The sequence below is a fragment of the Dama dama genome, chromosome 12 (assembly GCF_033118175.1).
Source record: "Dama dama isolate Ldn47 chromosome 12, ASM3311817v1, whole genome shotgun sequence".
Classification (NCBI taxonomy): Eukaryota; Metazoa; Chordata; class Mammalia; order Artiodactyla; family Cervidae; genus Dama; species Dama dama.
This window is the reverse complement of record NC_083692.1, coordinates 92,810,495-92,830,064: the sequence shown is the minus strand read 5'-3', so window position 1 is coordinate 92,830,064 and position 19,570 is coordinate 92,810,495. Positions and strand designations below refer to the sequence as shown.

At 42.8% G+C, this 19,570-nt stretch overlaps 1 non-coding gene across 1 annotated transcript; it reads right to left on the bottom strand.

Moving 5' to 3' along the window:
* Positions 1–1,789: 1,789 nt before the first annotated feature.
* TRNAQ-CUG (transfer RNA glutamine (anticodon CUG)) lies at positions 1,790–1,862 on the bottom strand. Its single transcript has one exon. It is a non-coding gene; the product is annotated as a tRNA-Gln (tRNA).
* Positions 1,863–19,570: the final 17,708 nt, after the last annotated feature.

Sequence of the window (19,570 nt, the reverse complement as noted above, 5' to 3'; positions counted from 1 at the left end):
GCTGGGCTTCAGACAGGGGAAACTATATATGGTCCTCCTGACAGTTTATTAATGAAGGTACCTTCAGATTTAAAAAATATCTTCAGTATAGAGAAAAGAAGACCAGAGTCAATTATTCGATTGTTGCCATTCTTTTAAAAAGTTACAAATGCTTGATAATGTTTCAAAATATTTTATTATGGAAAATGTTAAACATACACAACATAGAAAGAATAGAATAATGAATCCGCATGTATCCACCAGCCTCTTAGGGGATCTTTACCAAGACTCCAAAGAAATCTAGAATTCTAGGTTCACATCGCAGGTGACTAAGGTGGCCACTGCAAGAGAATGTTTTCTCACTGTTTCCTTCTGTTTCCTTCACAGCTTGAGTGATCACATTGCCTACCCCAAGAAATGGATTTCTTCCCCTCCAGTGGGTTTATTTGCTCAGGTTGTCTTTACCCAGAGGGGGTCAAGGCCAGAGATGAGGAGGGGTCTAGCTGCGCCTACTGGAGGGAGCAGTGTCCTCCTGTTTCTTAGTAATTCACTGTAAATCAGTTCTGATACTTGTCAGAGTTTTATTTAGCTCTGTTCTTATTTTCCTTCTATTGGAATATCATTCATTTTTCTTGGACTGTGGGATACGGTCCATGACCTTCACCTGGGCTCCAGCATTACTGTCTGTAGTATTTCCCAGTAAATGAATCAGTATAACATCACCCATCTTCCTTCTATATTGTTTGACTCTTGCATTTTGATCAGCCTAGGCTGCTCACTGTTTTCCATCTTAGTTCAGGGAAACCAGAAAAAAATTGCTTTGAAATTGATTTTTTTTGAGGGGTATGTTTTTCTAATGAAATTCTGTGATGGCCTTGGTTGTGTTTTTCCAAATCTCCTCCCATCTCACTTCTGTTTTCACACTGAGATGCAGTTGTTTTTCACACTCTGGAGCACAGAAAAAAATATGGACTGAATTCTATGCTGAGCAGACCCCATTTGGACCTCTGGTTTTATTGGGGGTACTGCATTTGAAAGAATTTTTGGTAAATAGGAGTGCATCAAGGGGAGAGCACACAGACTGGTCTGGGAGTGATATGTGAAGGACAACTAACCATGAAGAGAAAACCTGGGGAGACGCAGCAGCTATCTGCAAAAGCTGTACTGAAAGCTAACTGTGACCAGTGAGAAATTAGAGAAAGGCAAAGTTAGTTTTATAAGATCTTTATAATCTTATAAATTATGAGTAGATTAGATTAGAAATATCCAGCATTTAAACTAGATTGTCTCATAAAGAAGTGTGTTCCCCTCCCTAAGAGTCAGATGAAGGCCAGATAACATCTCTTAGGAATATTCTTACAGAGGGTGTTCCCAGTTACAACAGAAAACCTGTTTAGAGCATTTATTTTGTGCCACGTACCATTCTGAGCACCTTTCTTATCTTACTGATTTAATCCCCAACAGCAGCCTTTTAGATGGGCGCTTTAGATTCATAGACTTTTATTCTAAAGACTTAATAGAAAGGTGCATGGCACAACTATCTGGTGTTAGAAAACACCCCCATGGAACTATCAAAAACATTAATATTTCTGTGGTAAGGCATGCGAATTTAACATTAAATGGAATACATACATGAATGGGTTAGATTTTGCTGCCTAATGAATTCAGGTCAGCTCTTCTCATGAAATAGGTTTTGAAATTATTTTTTAAACATTATTTATTTAAAAATGTGTTTATTTATGTATTCATTTGGCTCTGCCAGGTCTTAGTTGTGGCATTCAGGATCTTTAGTTGTGGCTTATGAGACAAGTTTCCTGGCCAGGGATCGAACCTGGACCTCCTGCATTCAGAGTGCAGAGTCTTAACCACTGGACCACCAGGGAAGTCCTTTAAAATAATTTTAGATTTAAAGATTCTGAATTGTAGATGAGGGAATAGGGTCTCATTTTGTTATGTTTAGTTTGCTAATGAAGACAGTGAGGCATAGGGATTAAATAACTTGCACAAAGTCGTAGTCTTAACCACCCCATGTGTGGCCTCTCGCTAAGCTCCGCCTCCTCTTACTGAGTTGAACTAAGTGCCTCCAGGCGTCTCTTCCAATTCTGGGAGCTTTGATTTCCTGACCTCTGACTTCAACCTGTCCCTCAAGCTCTTCCCACCAGCTAGAGATGCATTCAGTTCAGTTCAGTTCAGTTGCTCAGTCGTGTCCGACTCTTTGCAGCCCCATGAATCACAACACGCCAGGCCTCCCTGTCTATCACCAACTCCCGGAGTTTACTCAAACTCATGCCCATCGAGTTGGTGATGCCATCCAGCCATCTCATCCTCTGTCACCCCCTTCTCCTCCTTCCCCCAATCCCTCCCAGCATCAGGTTCTTTTCCAATGAGTCAACTCTTCGCATGAGGCGGCCAAAGTACTGGAGTTTCAGCTTCAGCATCAGTCCTTCCAATGAACACCCAGGACTGATCTCCTTTAGGGTGGACTGATTGGATCTCCTTGCAGTCCAAGAGACTCTCAAGAGTCTTCTCCAACACCACAGTTCAAAAACATCAATTCTTTGGCGCTCAGCTTTCTTCACAGTCCAACTCTCACATCCATACATGACTATTGGAAAAACCATAGCCTTGACCAGACAGACCTTTGTTGGCAAAGTAATGTCCCTGCTTTTTAATATGCTATCTAGGTTGGTCATAACTTTCCTTCCAAGGAGTAAGCGTCTTTTAATTTCATGGCTGCAGTCACCATCTGCAGTGATTTTGGAGCCCAAGAAAATAAAGTCTGTCACTGTTTCTACTGTTTCCCCATCTATTTGCCATGAAGTGATGGGACCAGATGCCATGATCTTAGTTTTCTGAATGTTGAGCTTTAAGTCAACTTTTTCACACTCCTCTTTCACTTTCATGAGATGCATTAGGGAGATGCAAGATCTGTTCCCAGAGGCCATGTTGAAATAAGAGAGATTTGGAAAAAGGAGATGGCTTCTTTCTACTCCAGGTAGATTGTGTCTCACGGGTGGCATTTTAGTGTAATTGCTCCCCAAGCACTAGGCAGAGACGACTGAAGAGAAAATTACGTGTCATCATGGTTTGTCCTTAATGAACTTCCCTTTCGTCTCTTTCCACCTGCTACCCAGGCCACCACTGCCTGAATCCTGATGACTTGGGACTGCCTCCTTTTCATCCATGTTCCAGGAATGCTTTTCCCAGAAAGGAGCTGATGTCTCTTAACCTTTCTTCCACCATCTAGAGATGCATTTTGGAGTAGTGGAAAGAAAATGGATTTGTACATTCAAATATCTGAATTTAAGTCCGGAGATGCAAACTTGGGCGAAGTCACTGAAACTCATTCATCAGTTTGTAAAATGAGATAGATAGTACTTACCCAGGGATGAATTCTGATTTTATGGGCCTTGAAGTTTATCCTCTTCGGGGGACCCTTTTTAAACAAAAGAATACAAAATTGTGAATACGAATTGGGTGGGTACAAAATGTACATTTATTTAGAAATGATGCCCATGGACATATAAGGGAAGTACAATGCTTTGGAAGTGAAATATAAAGAAACCATCATATTAACAAAAGGCCTTTTATTGTGTGTGTGAATATATCACTTGGGCCCCTTACCAGAGTTAGGAAGGGGTCCATTCAGCGAAGGGTCTTGAAGCTTAAGATGTATTAATATCATGATAAATTTGCTTCTTTGTCAGCCTCATAGAGTTGTGAAAATTAAATCACAAGACTAAATATATGAAAACCTGTTTTGTAATTACTAAACGTAGTGCAGTGTTAATCTTTATTCTGATGTCTGAAACCAAGCATAAATGATTATTCAATAAATGATGAAATGGATGAAATTTGTTCTCCCCCTGTTGTTAAATGGCTTATTGTATTAGTTTTCCTTAGACCTTTCAAAATTTATCACAATAATATATGCATACATTTTTACAAAATAGTCAAATATTGATAGAAGACTTGCAACAAAAAATGGCAGTTCCATGTCTCATGCTTCATATTTTCTAATTCCTCTTTCCAGAGTCAGTACATTTCTTCCATATTGCTAAAAAATACATTTTATATTGCCTTCTCCAGATTTATTGATGTTGGATAACATCTAGTAACGTTTTATTATGGTAGAGAAGGATATTGCTTTCTTCTTCTCATTCTCCAATACTGTGTTATTATAATTTTATGACTAAATTAATATGAAATATTGTTTATAGCTGAACCATAGTGAACTATGATTATATTTTTTCTCATAGGCATCTTTTTTACTTTCCTAAAGTTGGTAAGTGTGGCGCTTTTTCTTTTTTTAGTTTTTTGTTGTATGTATACTTGAGTGTTCCCATTCTTCACAATAGCATGTTAGATGACTTCAATTCCCTGCACTGCAGAGCGCCAGAGAGCCCTTATTCTGCTAAAGATCGCTCTTGTAGCTCTGTGTGCAGCAGGATAGAATTTCCATGTGCTGTCAGCTGGACATTTTCTTCATCTCTCTTCCATCTTGGGTTTCCTACTTCCTGCCTGCCTCCTCTTCCTCTTTCTTGGTTTAGACCCTCTCTTTTCGGTGGGTCTTATTCTCCAGTAGCTTCCTTGAGGAAGGTTATTTGGGAGGTAAATTAACTGAGATTCTGAATGTCTCAAAAGTCTTTATTCTAGCCTCATAACTGACTGATAGTTTAAATGAATCTAGACCTGTAGATTTAAAAACATTTCAAATCAGAATTTGGAAGGCATTCTGTTATATATATATATTTAGCTTCTGGTATTACTCTTGAGAAGTTCTGGGAATTCCAATTCCCAATCAATCCTTCGTACCTGAAGATTTTTCCTCTTTGGAGATGATCTAAGAATCCACAGTAGCATCTGCGGTTGATTGGATTACTGCCCAGATATACTCACTGTTCTCCCTCTCCCTCCCACTCAGGTGAGTGGACTGTGCCTCCCAGCTGTTGGATTCTAAGCTTGGCCATGTGGCTTACTTTAGCTGATAGGATATTAGCAGACTGTTGCAATCAGAATTTGTAAAGCACTTGCTCTCTCATGCTTTGTCATCAGAAGCATCTGAACACGCTGATGACTAGCCCACTGGTTCTAGGTGAAGAATGAGTAATAGATGGAACAAAGCCAGTCAGTCCTGGCGAAGTTCAGCCTAAATCAGCAAAGCTGCCCAGCTGAGCCTTGTGGAGATCTGCCAACCCTCAGCTGATTCACAGATCAATGATAATAAATTGCTGTTATTTTAAGCCACTGAGTTTTTGGATGTTTGTCATATAGCATTTTATGACAATGGCTTTTGGTGTCAGGGATTGGTATCTATTGGTATTAGGAACTGGTATCAGCAGTAGGATATAGATAGAAGAGGAACAAAAAATAAATGGCATTGATTTGGGGACTGAATGGTAGGCAACAGAAGCCTAATATGAGACTGGAAATAAAATCTAGATCTGTGTTTTGTAGGAATGAAATGTTTTGTGAATGTTTGGTAACTTGGAATATTCACCTAAAAATATTTGGATTTGTGCTGAGAGATCTACAGAGAAAATGATGGAAGGGTGAACTAGCTGTATTTAGCTACAGATAATAGAAGTGCAAGAAAGAAACGAATTCCTAGGTGAACCAGCCAGTTTTCAAGGAAAATGTAAATGAAATAGAGTCCAAGACTAGCTGAATTGGAAAATAGCTTTTTCCTTTTCAACTGGCTACTTAGTGGCAAGTCAACTACACTGGCCCCTCCGTCCTGGAAGGCTCAGCAGTCTGTCCTCCTACCTGTTCTGACTATAGGTTTGTGCCACTGTTCCTCACAGAGCTTCAGCAGGCACCACTGTCTGAGAACTTATAGATTGCTTGTCACCAACTCAATGGACATGAATTTAGGAAACTCTGGGAGACAGAAGCACAAGCTGGAATAAAGATTGCCGGGAGAAAAATCAATAACCTCAGATATGCAGATGACACCACCCTTATGGTAGAAAGCAAAGAAGAAGTAAAGAGCCTCTTGATGAAAGTGAAAGAGGAGAGTGAAAAAGTTGGCTTGAAACTCAACATTCAGAAAACTAAGATCATGGCATCTGGTCCCATCACTTCATGGGAAATAGATGGGGAAACACTAGAAACAGTGAGAGACTTTATTTTGGGGGGCTCCAAAATCACTGTAAATGGTGATTGCAGCCATGAAATTAAAAGATGCTTGCTCCTTGGAACAAAAGCTATGACCAACCTAGACAGCATATTAGAAAGCAAAGACATTACTTTGCCAACAAAGGTCTGTCTAGTCAAGGCTATGATTTTTCCAGTAGTCATGTATGGATGTGAGAGTTGGACTATAAAGAAAGCTGAAAGCCGAAGAATTGATGCTTTTGAACTGTGGTGTTGGAGAAGACTCTTGAGAGTCCCTTGGACTGCAAGGAGATCCAACCAGTCCATCCTAAAGGAAATCAGTCCTGAATATTCATTGGAAGGACTGATGCTGAAGCTGAAACTCCAATACTTTGGCCACCTGATGGGAAGAACTGGCTCATTGGAAAAGACCCTGATGCTGGGAAAGATTGAAGGCAGGAGGAGAAGGGGATGACAGAGGATGAGATGGTTGGATGGCATCACCAACTCAATGGACATGAGTTTGAGTGAGCTCCAGGAGTTGGTGATGGACAGGGAAGCCTGGCGTGCTGCAGTCCATGGGGTCACAAAGAGGCAGGCACGACTTAGTGACTGAACAGCAGCAACAGGTCATGAAATCACACACAGCGTAATGTCAGCTCTCAGATCCGCTTCATACCAAAGGAGTTGTGAGAGGAGGCTCATGACCATGGAATCCACTGATCATATCACATATTGTATCGCCTAGAGGGAGCAAGCTTCATAAAGCACTGGAATGGTTACTAAGGCACAGGTGTAACTCCAGCTTGGAGATAGCTGTACCTTGAAAGGGTAGGGTGATAACCTTCAGGAGGCACTCTTCATGTTGAATCAGGTTCTTGTATGATACACGTCCTCAGTAGGAAGACTGTATGGGTCTGGGAACCAAGGGGTGGAAGCAGGAGAGGTAGCGGGTATCGTCAGTCCCAACAGCCCACTGGGGAGCTTGGTGTTTCTTGTCTCCGCAGCTCTGTTAGAGGTCCTGCTACCCAAATGCAGTGCATGCTTAACAGGAAATACAGCAAGGGATCCCCTGAACCACCTGCTATAGCTGTGACCAGGGCATTTTGGATGCCTTGTAACCAGTGACCAGCACGTGAAGTGAGTCATCATCTAGGCAGAGATCATTGACTTTGGTCCATAGGAGAAGTTGGAGCTGCTTTGTGCACAATGGGGGCAAGGAGGAAATGTCTTTGGATCCCAGGTGACCCTCGCGGGCACCTCTTCTCCACCCTTGCTCAATTTTTGAACAGATATGGGCAACAAGTTCTGCCTGAAAAGAATGTGATTACTAAGACCCCTCTAGAATGAAAGTTTGGGTCATCTCACCAAGCAAGCCACCAAAAAGCTGCAAAATTGATTACTGAGGGGGAGGGAAATTCAGATCAGATGGTGTAGGTGGAAGAGAATGGATTCTATTTGTGACCTCAATACAAATGGCACCATCAGGGGCTATAGTTGTTCCCATAACTTCCCTCTTCTAAATTTTTCCTCTGGAAGAGAGGCCAGTAGGAACCATGGAGCATTTGACCTGTAAAGAGCAAGAAATGGACGGTGGCAGCCATAACAGTTGACTGCTTCAGTTCAGTTCAGTCGCTCAGTCATGTCCGACTCTTTGCAACCCCATGAATCGCAGCACGCCAGGCCTCCCTGTCTATCACCAACTCCCGGAGTTTACTCAAACTCATGCCCATCGAGTTGGTGATGCCATCCAGCCATCTCATCCTCTGTCACCCCCTTCTCCTCCTGCCCCCAATCCCTCCCAGCATCAGGGTCTTTTCCAATGAGTCAACTCTTCGCATGAGGTGGCCAAAGTACTGGAGTTTCAGCTTCAGCATCAGTCCTTCCAATGAACACCCAGGACTGATCTCCTTTAGGATGGACTGGTTGGATCTCCTTGCAGTCCAAGGGACTCTCAAGAGTCTTCTCCAACACCATAGTTCAAAAGCATCAATTCTTTGGTGCTCAGCTTTCTTCACAGTCCAACTCTCACATCCATACATGACCACTGGAGAAACCATAGTCTTGACCAGACGGACCTTTGTTGGCAAAGTAATGTCTCTGCTTTTTAATATGCTATCTAGGTTGGTCATAACTTTCCTTCCAAGGAGTAAGTGTCTTTTAATTTCATGGCTGCAATTACCATCCACAGTGATTTTGGAGCCCCCAAAAATAAAGTCTGACACTGTTTCCACTGTCTCCCCATCTATTTGCCATGAAGTGATGGGACCAGATGCCATGATCTTAGTTTTCTGAATGTTAAGCTTTAAGCCAACTTTTTCACTCTCCTCTTTCACTTTCATCAAGTGACTTTTTAGTTCCTCTTCACTCTGTGCCATAAGGGTGGTGTCATCTGCATATCTGAGGTTATTTATATTTCTCCCAGCAATCTTGATTCCAGCTTGTGCTTCCTCCAGCCCAGCGTTTCTCATGATGCACTCTGCATATAAGTTAAATAAGCAGAGTGACAATATACAGCCTTGACGTACTCCTTTTCCTATTTGGAACCAGTCTGTTGTTCCATGTCCAGTTCTAACTGTTGCTTTCTGACCTGCATACAGGTTTCATGATGAAATGAAATACCATTTCATCAAGAGATGGTATTCCCATCTCTTTCAGAATTTTTCACAGCTTATTGTGATCCACACAGTCGAAGGCTTTGGCATAGTCAATAAAGCAGAAATAGATTGTTTTTCTGGAGTTCTCTTGCTTTTTCGATGATCCAGCAGATATTAGCAATTTGATCTCTGGTTCCTCAGCCTTTTCTAAAACCAGCTTGAACATCTGGAAGTTCTCGGTTCATGTATTGCTGAAGCCTGGCTTGGAGAATTTTGAGCATTACTTTATTAGCGTGTGAGATGAGTGCAATTGTGCAGTAGTTTGAGCATTCTTTGGGATTGCCTTTCTTAGGGATTGGAATGAAAAGTGACCTTTTCCAGTCCTGTGGTCACTGTTGAGTTTTCCACATTTGTTGGCATATTGAGTGCAGCACTTTCACAGCATCATCTTTGAGGATTTGAAATAGCTCAACTGGAATTCCATCACCTCCACTAGCTTTGTTCGTAGTGATCCTTTCTAAGGCCCACTTGACTTCACATTCCAGGATGTCTGGCTCTAGGTAAGTGATCACACCATTGTGATTATCTGGGTCATGAAGATCTTTTTTGTACAGTTCTTCTGTGTATTCTTGCCACCTCTTAATATCTTCTGCTTCTGTTAGGTCTATACTATTTCGGTCCTTTATCGAACCCATACCCCTTAAAGATAAGCTGCTGTAAATCAGAGTTGACTGATAGCCCACATCTCTGTATTCAATGCCCTGTGAACAGAGAGGCCACCCTTCCCTCAGGCAGCTTCCAGCTGATAACTGAATAAGGTGAGGGGACTAGAGTGAGGCTGGGCTTCCCTGGGGCTCAGTGGTAAAGAATCTGCCTGCCAGACATGAGACATGGGCTCGATCCCTGGGTTGGGAAGATGCCCTGGCAAAAGAAATGGCAACCCGCACCAGTGTTCTTGCCTGGGAAATCCCGTGGACAGAGGAGCCTGGTGGGCTCCAGTCCATAGGGTCTCAAAAGAGTCGGGCACAGCTGACTGGCTAAACAGCAGCAGCAGCTAGGGTGAGGCTTGGCCTGCCTGAAGTGGAGCACCTTTCACGGACAGCCTTGGCTTCAGAGACTCCTCTTTGGCCTGGCTGAGACCTTTGCAGAACTGTTCTGGGGCCTGAAGCTTTTCCTACTCAAGTCTGTCTTTCCCCTCTCCTTTCATAGGTATCAGACCTGCATCGTGATCTGAAGGCTCTTCCCATCTATTCTTGCTCTCTATCCTTTTATCCTTCACAGGCATTTCCCCTAGTAAATCTCTTGTACATATCACCTCCTCTCGGCCCTCCTCAGAGGATCTGTCCTGGAGTGTTTTTTTGGCACTAGCAATTGACATACTATGACTTGGCACTTGGGGGACCCTTTCCATTGAGGGAGTCAAGACTTTCAGTTAGAGGAAATTTTATGTCTTCTTTTCAAGTCTTTCCAAATTTCCTTTTCTGGAACTTGTATTAGTTGAATATTGGACCTTCAGGATCAAGCTTCTAATTTCCCTGTCCTTTCTCTTCTATTGTTCATATCTTTGTCTTTTTGTTCTACTTTCTGGGAGACTTTCAACTTTATCATCACACATTTCTATCCATTTTCCAAATTTCAGATCTCTTATTCTTGATTTCCAAGAGTTCATTCTTATTTTCCAATTATTTGTTTTCTTTAGTATCTAGTTTTTATTTCCTGAATGTACGTTCTCTTCCTGTCTAAGGGTGTTATTTCTAGGTTTTAATTTTTTTTCTTCTGGTCTTTGGAGTGTTCATTATTCCTGGCATTGTTCTACTTTCTCGTACTTGTTTAGGAGTTAGGCACCTTCCTCTACTTTGCTCAGGCCGGAATCTTCCAGTCATTCTCTGTCTTTACATACTGTGATTTGAGAAGAGCAGAGCCTGCTGGTTGCATCAGAAAACTGTGTGTTTCTCATCTTACTTGCTGAGAGGCGAAAGGAGGAAAAATATCTTTTCTCTACCACCTTACAGCTGGAATTCTTGCCTGATTTTTTTCATGTTAGAAGAGTGAATGCCTAATTCCTCACTACCCTGTGTAGGTTTATGCCAGGAGAGCCCGCCCTGGAGGACTTGGAGAACCAACAGTGCAGCGTACATGGATGCAGCTGGATCGGATGCCAAGATCAGGAAGGTGGCAGAGCCGGGAAAGAGCACTGTTCAAACGGTCTGTTCAAAAGCACGTAGGGAATTGTAATTGAGTTGAGGTAGACTCAGTCAGGGGGCTTCCCTGGTGGCTTAGCTGGTAAAAACAATCCACCTGCAATACAGGAGACCCTGGTTCAATTCCTGGGTCAGGAAGTTGCCCTGGAGAGGGGGTAGGCTACCCACTCCAGTATTCTTGGGCTTCCCTGGTGGCTCAGATGGTAAAGAATCCACCTGCAATGGGGGAGACCTGGGTTCGATCCCTGGGTTGGGAAGATCCCCTGGAGGAGGGCATAGCAACCCACTCCAGTATTCTTGCCTGGAGAATCCCATGGACAGAGGAGCCTGGCGGGCTACAGTCCATGGGGTCACAAAGGGTCGGACACAGCTGAAGCAGCTGAGGACAGGACAGGACAGACCCAGTAGATATGGAAGAAGGAACAGGTCAGAGAAGCTCTAGTGTTCATCAGAGTCAAGATGGAAGCAGCGTCTTTGAATTTCTGTGCAGGTTCTTCTAGCGGCCACGTCAGACCTGTCTGGAGGCCCCTGCCTTCTTGGTCATCGGTGTCTTAACACAAAGTAGGGAGCACCAGTGGTCAGGTTCTAGAATCCGCAAGTGCTCTGTAGAAAAGATCACTTGACCAAAATCTCAGAAAGTCACCCTCTTGCTCTAGCTCTGAGTCTGTCTACTTTGCCCTCACATTTTCTATATCTTGTTCAATTTGGGCATTCTTTTCCCCTACTGGAGAATAAGGTGTGGAGGATGTGGGTGGTATGGCTAGAGATGGGCCGTTATTAAAGCAAAGGTGAGACTTCAGCATCTGAGATGGCAGAGGGGGACACCAGATCCGCAGACTAACCAGGGCAATGGCACAGGGGTGTCGCCCAGCCAAGAATCATTACAACTAAGAATGATTGCCCCGGCAGCAGGAGAAACCCCCTTCCTTCCCTGGCACCTCATGTTGATACTGACCAATTCTCAAACCCATATATCTGGACATCTGGTGTGACAAGTCCAAGGGTACTCCTCAGGACCTACAGTCTGAATATCTGAAACACGCACCATCCTTGGAAGCCTACAATGATTCCTGGTCATGCCCCCTCTCCTGGAACCGTTCACTCTCTGTCCCTGCTTTCAGGCCCTAAATGATTAAGTTAGGAGTCTCCTAGGACAGGTGACACTTTTTCCTCTTGCCTCTCTTTTTTTGGTTCTCCCAATATCTTGAGTAAAAATATTGGGTGTGGATTATCAACCCGAGGGGTTTCCCTGATAGCTCAGTTGGTAAAGAATCCGCCTGCAATCCAGGAGACCCCAGTTCGATTTCTGGGTCGGGAAGATCCCCTGGAGAAGGAGGGATAGGCTACCCACTCCAGTATTCTTGGGCTTCCCTGGTGGCTCAGCTGGTAAAGAATCCGCCTGCAATGTGGGAGACCTGGGTTTGATCCCTGGGTTGGGAAAATCCTCTGGAGAAGGGAATGACTACCTACTCTAGTATTCTGGTCTGGAGAATTCTGTGGACCAGTCCATGGGGTCACAAAGAGTCAGACACAGCTGAGCGATTTTCACTTTCACTTTATCTACCTGAGAGCCCTTTGTAGAACAAGGTGTTTACAGGACAGGTAAATGGGCTGCTCTCATTCTAGTCTGCTGTGATGATTAATAAGATTTCCTTATTTCCTGTGAGTTTGTTTATCAAACACTCTAGTGTGGAATTTATTTAGGAAGAACAAATTACTTTCTAACTTCCACTGCTGGGCTGAGAAGAATAGAGATTCATGATGTGGGAAGCCCCAAATAGGAAAACCTTCTTGTTTTCTCCTTTGAATTAATCAATGATCAGTTAATCAATTGTTTTCAATTTTTCCTGCTTGCTTATATGGCCCACAATCTACTCTCCTCTTCCTACTTTGCCTATTCGTCAATCTGTTGATTGTGTAAATATAGTTCTTGTTGATTCGTTTAAATATTAACCATAACCACCGCCACCCCTAAAGTCTTGTACTGCAATTCTAGCAGAGCAAATTTTGACACTAACCCATGATTTGTTTTATGTGTGTGTGTGTGATTTGTTTTTTATTCAGACACTTTGAGCTAAATTCAAAAAGTGAAGTGGTCATAGGTAAAACTAACAGTTAGTAAGCCAAGCTTGCAAAAGAGGCAAGGAAATGTTAAGTCATTAATGAAAATGACTCCGACTTCTCTCTTGAAGCGAAGTTGTTCCCAGTAAGTCAACATCTGTCACAATCTATGTCAAAGGGGAGAACAGGCTACACAACAACCCATTTCAAAACCCAGCTGCAAAACATTAAATCTGAGCACAGAGGCCTTTGGGCAGCATGAGTCTAACTTGTTTGCAGCCCGATCGCTGCCAAGGGAAACAGCGCTCTCCACAGGGAGCCTGTAGGGGCTCAGCCCCTTCACTTCCGCTTTATTTCTCCTTTTGGCTAAAGTGAGTGAGGCCACTTCCTGCTGACCACAGATTTGGGGATAACCTCTCAGTACAGCTAAGTCCAACTTGTTCATCCACCGAACCATGACTTAAGTAAACGGTGCTGGTTTTAACCTACCAGGTGTGGGGGTGGTTTGTTACATACCAGTATATTCTGATACAATGTACTTCTCTGTACATTTCATGTCAAATTGGAAAAAATTCTCAAGCGTTATCCCTTCAGGTATTGCCTCTTTCCCATTTCCTATTTACCCAATCCATAACTTCTAACAGATATACTTTGTGTTATTTATGATTCTGTCATTCATGATTCTTTTGTTATTATTTTACTTTTGTGTGTGTGTTTCCTACTTTTTTTTTCCTCTTTTGTGTTTTTGTTTTTTTAATTTGTCCTTTGTGATTTTTTTTTTAACAGCTCTTTTTTTGATGTGGAGTGTTTTTTAAAAAGTCTCTATTGAATTTGTTACAGTATTGCTTCTGTTTCATGTTTTGGATTTTTGGCCTTGAGGCATGTGGGATCTTAACTCCCTGACCAGGGATCAGACTCACACCCACTGCACTGGAAGGCGAAGTCTTAAACACCAGACCACCAGGGAAGTCCCTGTCCTTTGTGACCCTTAAACTCTCATCTTTCTGCTGCACCCCCCTCCCATTTTCTACTCAAGTATTGAGTATATCTATTTAGTTTTGACTTTCAATGGATATGTTTCATTTATAAAAGAACTATCTGGTCCTTTTCTTTTCCCATGATTTTCTGTTTTCCACTATATATTCTATTCCTTCTTTCATTTTGAAGTCATCTAAAGCATACTCACTTTGTAGTCATCTATAGATTGATAGATTGATCAATCAATAGATTGATCTATTTTCTCTATTTCTTGGGGCATTGTTTCCCCTGTTAATATCGTGATCTGATACTCGGTGGTTTCCTCCTATGATTAATTTTTATTATGAGCTTATTTTCGGCAGTGTTTTTCCTTTGGGGGAGGAGCTGTATGCCTGGGGTGTTAGACTGTCCTTTCACTGTGGCTGCAGGCTTGCTTCTGCTGGAGTCCTGTAGGCATCACCAGCTCTCAACTAGCTTTTATGTTTCTTCTCAGTCTGGTATTTCTGTCTCACCGTGAAAATTCAGAAATCATCAGTGTTGACACAGGCATGCTTTCAAGTTTTTGTGGATGAATTCTTTTTTCACCTGTAGCCTGAGGGCACAGGACTGATTCTGTTTTTACCAGTAGCCTAGCTCTCAGGAACTCAGGCTTTGCAGATTGCTCAATTCCTGTTGCCTTTCTTCCTCATACCAGACAGCATCCTATTGATTGCAAGGGTGTTAAAGTCCCTAGCTAGTCCAAACACATTACAATGGCATTAGTTCCTACTTACTGCTCAGCCTCTGAGTTCTCTGTTTCTAGAGTAGGGAGAGTTCCCTTTCTTTCTATCAGTTATATATATATATATATATATATATATATATATATATAATAATTTGTCCAGTGTTTCTCAGTAGTAGTAGCTGAAAGGGAACTCTTCTGCATCAATTCAGAGGTTCTCTTTACACTTTTGAGATGTAATTTTATAATAATGAAAGGTGAAGTTCACAAGAAAGACATAAGATTTGGGAATCTGTATGTGCTGAATCACAGTGCATCAAAATGTACTAAGCAAAATTTGTTAGAAGCACAGTCATGGGGAGACTTTAACAAGCTACACTGAGACATTACCAAATCTAGAAAGTAAAAATTAAGCACAACACAAGGATCTGAATATTACTATAAACAAGGCAGGTTTAGTACACCTGTATCACACAGTAATCTAGAATCAGTGAGTATACATTTTCTGATGCTCATTTGACGGGAAAACCCTCAAGAATTTAAACAGCAGCTGGCAGAGTTGAATTGCTCACGGCTTGTTGCCAAGGGCATTTGCTGTACCTGCGTCACAGAAGGTCATCTGTTCTGGATCCCTCGTGTGTCCAACTCAGAGGTGAACTCTGTGGGTGGGCCGCTGAAGTTGTCCTCTGAACCGTCTCCAGCTCTGCAGGTGCATCACAGAGGCACCCGGTTCAGCCGGAATCCAGAGACAGGGCAATATCCAACTTCGGCGATTTCTGTGCAGACCACAGATCCTTGAAGCAGGACTTCCCTCCTTACCAGCATCCCACTCAACAAACCCACCTGCCCACTTACCCAGTAGCCACTACCCAGTAACTCCTACTGCCAATACCATGAGGTTTGCTTTGAAAACTTTGCAGCTTATTATTGCTTGCAATTATGAAAAATTGAGGAAAAAACCTGAAATGCCTATCAAAGGGGGGATGGATAAATGTGGCATATTCATATTATTGTTACGTGAATTTTACCATAATACCCTGCTATTCTAGTGTATTATGATATGAACCCTTATAATAGCCATTAGAAGGAATAGGGGACTTTCCTGGTGGCTTAGCGGTAAACAGCCCTCCCGTAGTGCAGGAGCCGCAGGAGATGCAGGTTCGACCCCTGTGTCGGGAAGATCCCTGGAGGAGGGCACGGCAACCACTCCCATATTCCTGCCTGAAGAATCTCATGGACAGAGGAGCCTGGTGGGCTACAGTCCATGGGGTTGCAAAGAGACACGACTGAAGTGACTTAGCACTCATGCACACAGAAGAAATGGACTGTACCTATATATACCGTAATATATCCATGTATAAAATATCTTTGTGTAATGTCAACTCATGACATGTAATAAAAAAGAAAATGTGGCATAAAACATACATTTACATGAATTTTGAAACACAAAATGTATTATTTAAGGATACATATATACATGTAAAATTACCACAGATGGTTGGGATATACACTAAATCCATGATAGTTTCTTCCAGGGACTGGGCTGAAGAAATAGAACTTGGCTGGGGACAACTATTATCTGTTTTATTTAATTTATTTTATATAAACGCTACTGAGGCAAATAAGATAAACTATTAATAACAGTTCTGAGAGGAAAAATATATGTGTGCATATATGTTAGTCTTTTTGCATTTTTCTCTTTTTTATTACAACTTTATTGAGATATAAATGTATATCAGTAAACTGCACATATTTAAAGAGTACAATGTGATCAATTTTGACAAATGTATACACCCATGAAACCATTACCACATGATGAACATGAATATTTACCACCTCCAATGGTTTCTTCAAGCCCTTTTGAATCCATTTCTCCTTCCTGCCTTGAACTTGGCCAAACACTGATTTGCTTTCTGTCATTATATATTAGTTTGCTTTTTTCTAGAATTTTATATGAATGGAGTCCTACCGCATGTGCTTTTCTTGGGGTTGGTTATTTTTGTTTTTTGGTTGCTAAGTCGTGTCCAACTCTTTGCAGTCCCATGGACTGCAGCACGCCAGGCCTCCCTGTCCATCACCAACTCCTGGAGCTTACTCAAACTCATGTCCATTGAGTCGGTGATGCCATCCAACAATCTCATTCTCTGTCACCCCCATCTCCTCCTGCCCTCAATCTTCCCCAGCATCAGGGTCCTTTCCAATGAGTTGGCTCTTTGTATCAGGTGGCCAAAGTATTGGAGTTTCAGCTTCAGCATCAGTCCTTCCAGTGAGTATTCAGGACTGATTTCCTTTAGGATGGACTGGTTGGATCTCCTTTCTGTCCAAGGGACTCTCAAGAGTCTTCTCCAGCACCACAGTTCAAAAGCATTTTTCGGGACTCAGCCATCATTATGGTCAAGCTCTCGCATCCATACTTGCCTCCTGGAAAAACCATAGCTTTGATTATATGGACCTTTGTCGGCCAAGTGATATCTCTGCTTTTTAAAACATTGTCTAATTTTGTCATAGCTTTCCTTCTAAGAAGCAAACATCTTTTAATTTCATGGCTGCAGTCACCATCTGCAAAAGGTATGGTTGCTTTCACTCATTTTCTTAAAAGAATAACAACTTCTCAAAATAAAAACTATTTAAAAATCTTTAAAAGCAATTTGAAAAACAATACGAAGCATATAATCTGTGATTGAGAAATAGAGGAGGGAGGGCCTCTGTGGAAGGGAGGTACCATTTGGGATACACTCCCATTTGGTAGAACAAGCATATCTACTCTATTGGGTTCAATAGTCTCCAAAATCTTTCCACATATAACCTGTATTTTGAAATTATCTGTCACTGCCTGAAATTGCACAGAAAAGAATCTTTTGAATATCTTAAGATACCCATTTAGAAACAGGGGCATCACTGAGAATTCATTCACAGCCATTGCTTTGATGAGTTGCCGCTATTCTAACCCCCCTTGGACTTGGCTTTACTGAGGGGGTGGGTGCTGGGTCACGGGTGGGGACGGGGGGAGCTCAGGAGTACTGAAGCCTGGGGAGCGGCGGGTGGGGGGGACCTGAGTGAGGCAGCCCCCTGGGAGACCTGCGGCAGCACTGGGATCCTGAGCACTATCCTAGGATAGGAGACCGGGACAAGGATCCAGAGAGGGCCAGAAAAAGAATGTGGGAAGGTATCCCAGGTTAAGAGTCATGCATTTCTTCCTCAATTTCCTCTGCTGAGAAATTGAGGAAGAAGTTCTCATTTCACCTTCCAGCATGTCTTAAGTTTCAGATCGGAGAATTCTTATTCTCTAAGTTCAACCTGATATCATTATTGCTCTGTGACCTAAAGTGGCTTTTGGTTTTTTTTGGCTGGACTGGGAGCCATTGTTTCTGTGGGGAAATGTGCCCAATCTTCTTCTTTTTTCTTTTTTAAATCAACCTTCTCCTCAAGGCTTCCTCTGCTCAGCGCCTGGGGTTTTATTTTTATTTATCTATTTAAAATTTTATTTATTTATTTTTGGCTGTGCAGGGTCTTCATTGTGGTGTGTGGGCTTCTGTCTGTGGTGACCTCTCTTGTGTCAGCACAGGCTTAGCTGCTTTGCTACATGTGGGATCTTCCCAGGCCAGGGATTGAACCCATGTCCCCTGCAATGGCAGGCTGATCCTTAACCTCTGGACCACCAGCGAAGTCATCCAAATTTCCAATAACTGATCTACAAAGAAAGTTTTGAAACATAACTTGTTATATGCCAGCCAGGAACTCCTTAGGTATATAAATCTTTGTACAATGAGCTATGTTGTAATGGAAATATTTTCACAGATATAATTCTTAATCTATAGCCAATATCAGTCATTAAAACATACTGTTCAGTCCTGGGGCCCATAAGAGTAGGATGTTATGGAGAAATTGGAAAGGAGCCAGGAGAGACAAAGAAAATGATGGAAGGTTTTGAAAAATAGCCCTTCAGGGAAAAGTCTACATTAGTTCAGAGGAGAGAGGTGTGAGTAGACTGAATATCAGTCTTCAAAGTATAACAGGACGTTACATAATTGACACCTAGTCTGTCTTCTGTGTGTTCACAGAGGGAGATAAGAGCGAAAATGAGCGTCAGCTACAGCGGAAGGATGTAGGCTGGTCAGAGGTCCCTAGCCTCTGAAGGTCAGAATCCAGTCTCAAGTAACCACGCTTCTTTCTCACCAGGGAAGAAGTCCTTCTTGAGGTTTTTCAAGAGGTCTCTCTGCTCTGTGGCAGGCTAACATCTGTCCAGGTGGTTTGCACACAGTGCTATTTAGGAAACTGATGAACTCTGTCCACATACATAAAATGCTTCAAGGCTGCAGATTTAGGAAGGCAAGAGGGGAAGGCCAGACAAGGGAGATCCAAGCCTTCTGTCCGTCCGTCGCGTGACAAGGCTGCTGCGAACCGCAGGGCCACCCTGGAGTGGAGTGTGTGGGGCGCAGGGCGGCCCTCCGCTCTCGGGGAGGCCGGGCCACCTCGCAGGGGCTGGAGGCCGTCCTTGTCATCACGGTGCTTCCAGGAGCTGCTCACACACCAGAAAGGCCTCCAGAAGACAGCAACTGGGGACAGAACCTGGAAACTGGGTCACATGAGGAAAAGTTGAGGGAACCACGTGTATTGACCTGGAGAAGATACGCTGGAAACCAGGGAGGATGAGAAAGTTTCCAATACTTGAAGTGCTGTCGGGCGCAGGAGAGATCAGAACTGTGCCGTGTGCAGCCCCAGAGGGAAGAGCGGAGCCAGGGGGTACAGACGGCCGGGGCAGAGTGTCAGCTGGAAAGAAGGAAGCGTTTTATAATGAGAGATACTCCAAGAGGATGGAGGCGCCTAGTGACACAGGAGGTGTTTGTGCGCAGACTGGGTGCGTATCTCACAAGATCGTCGACAGAAGAATTTCTGGCTCTGTTTTTTTCTTTCCCCCTAATCAAGGGAAAGTTCTC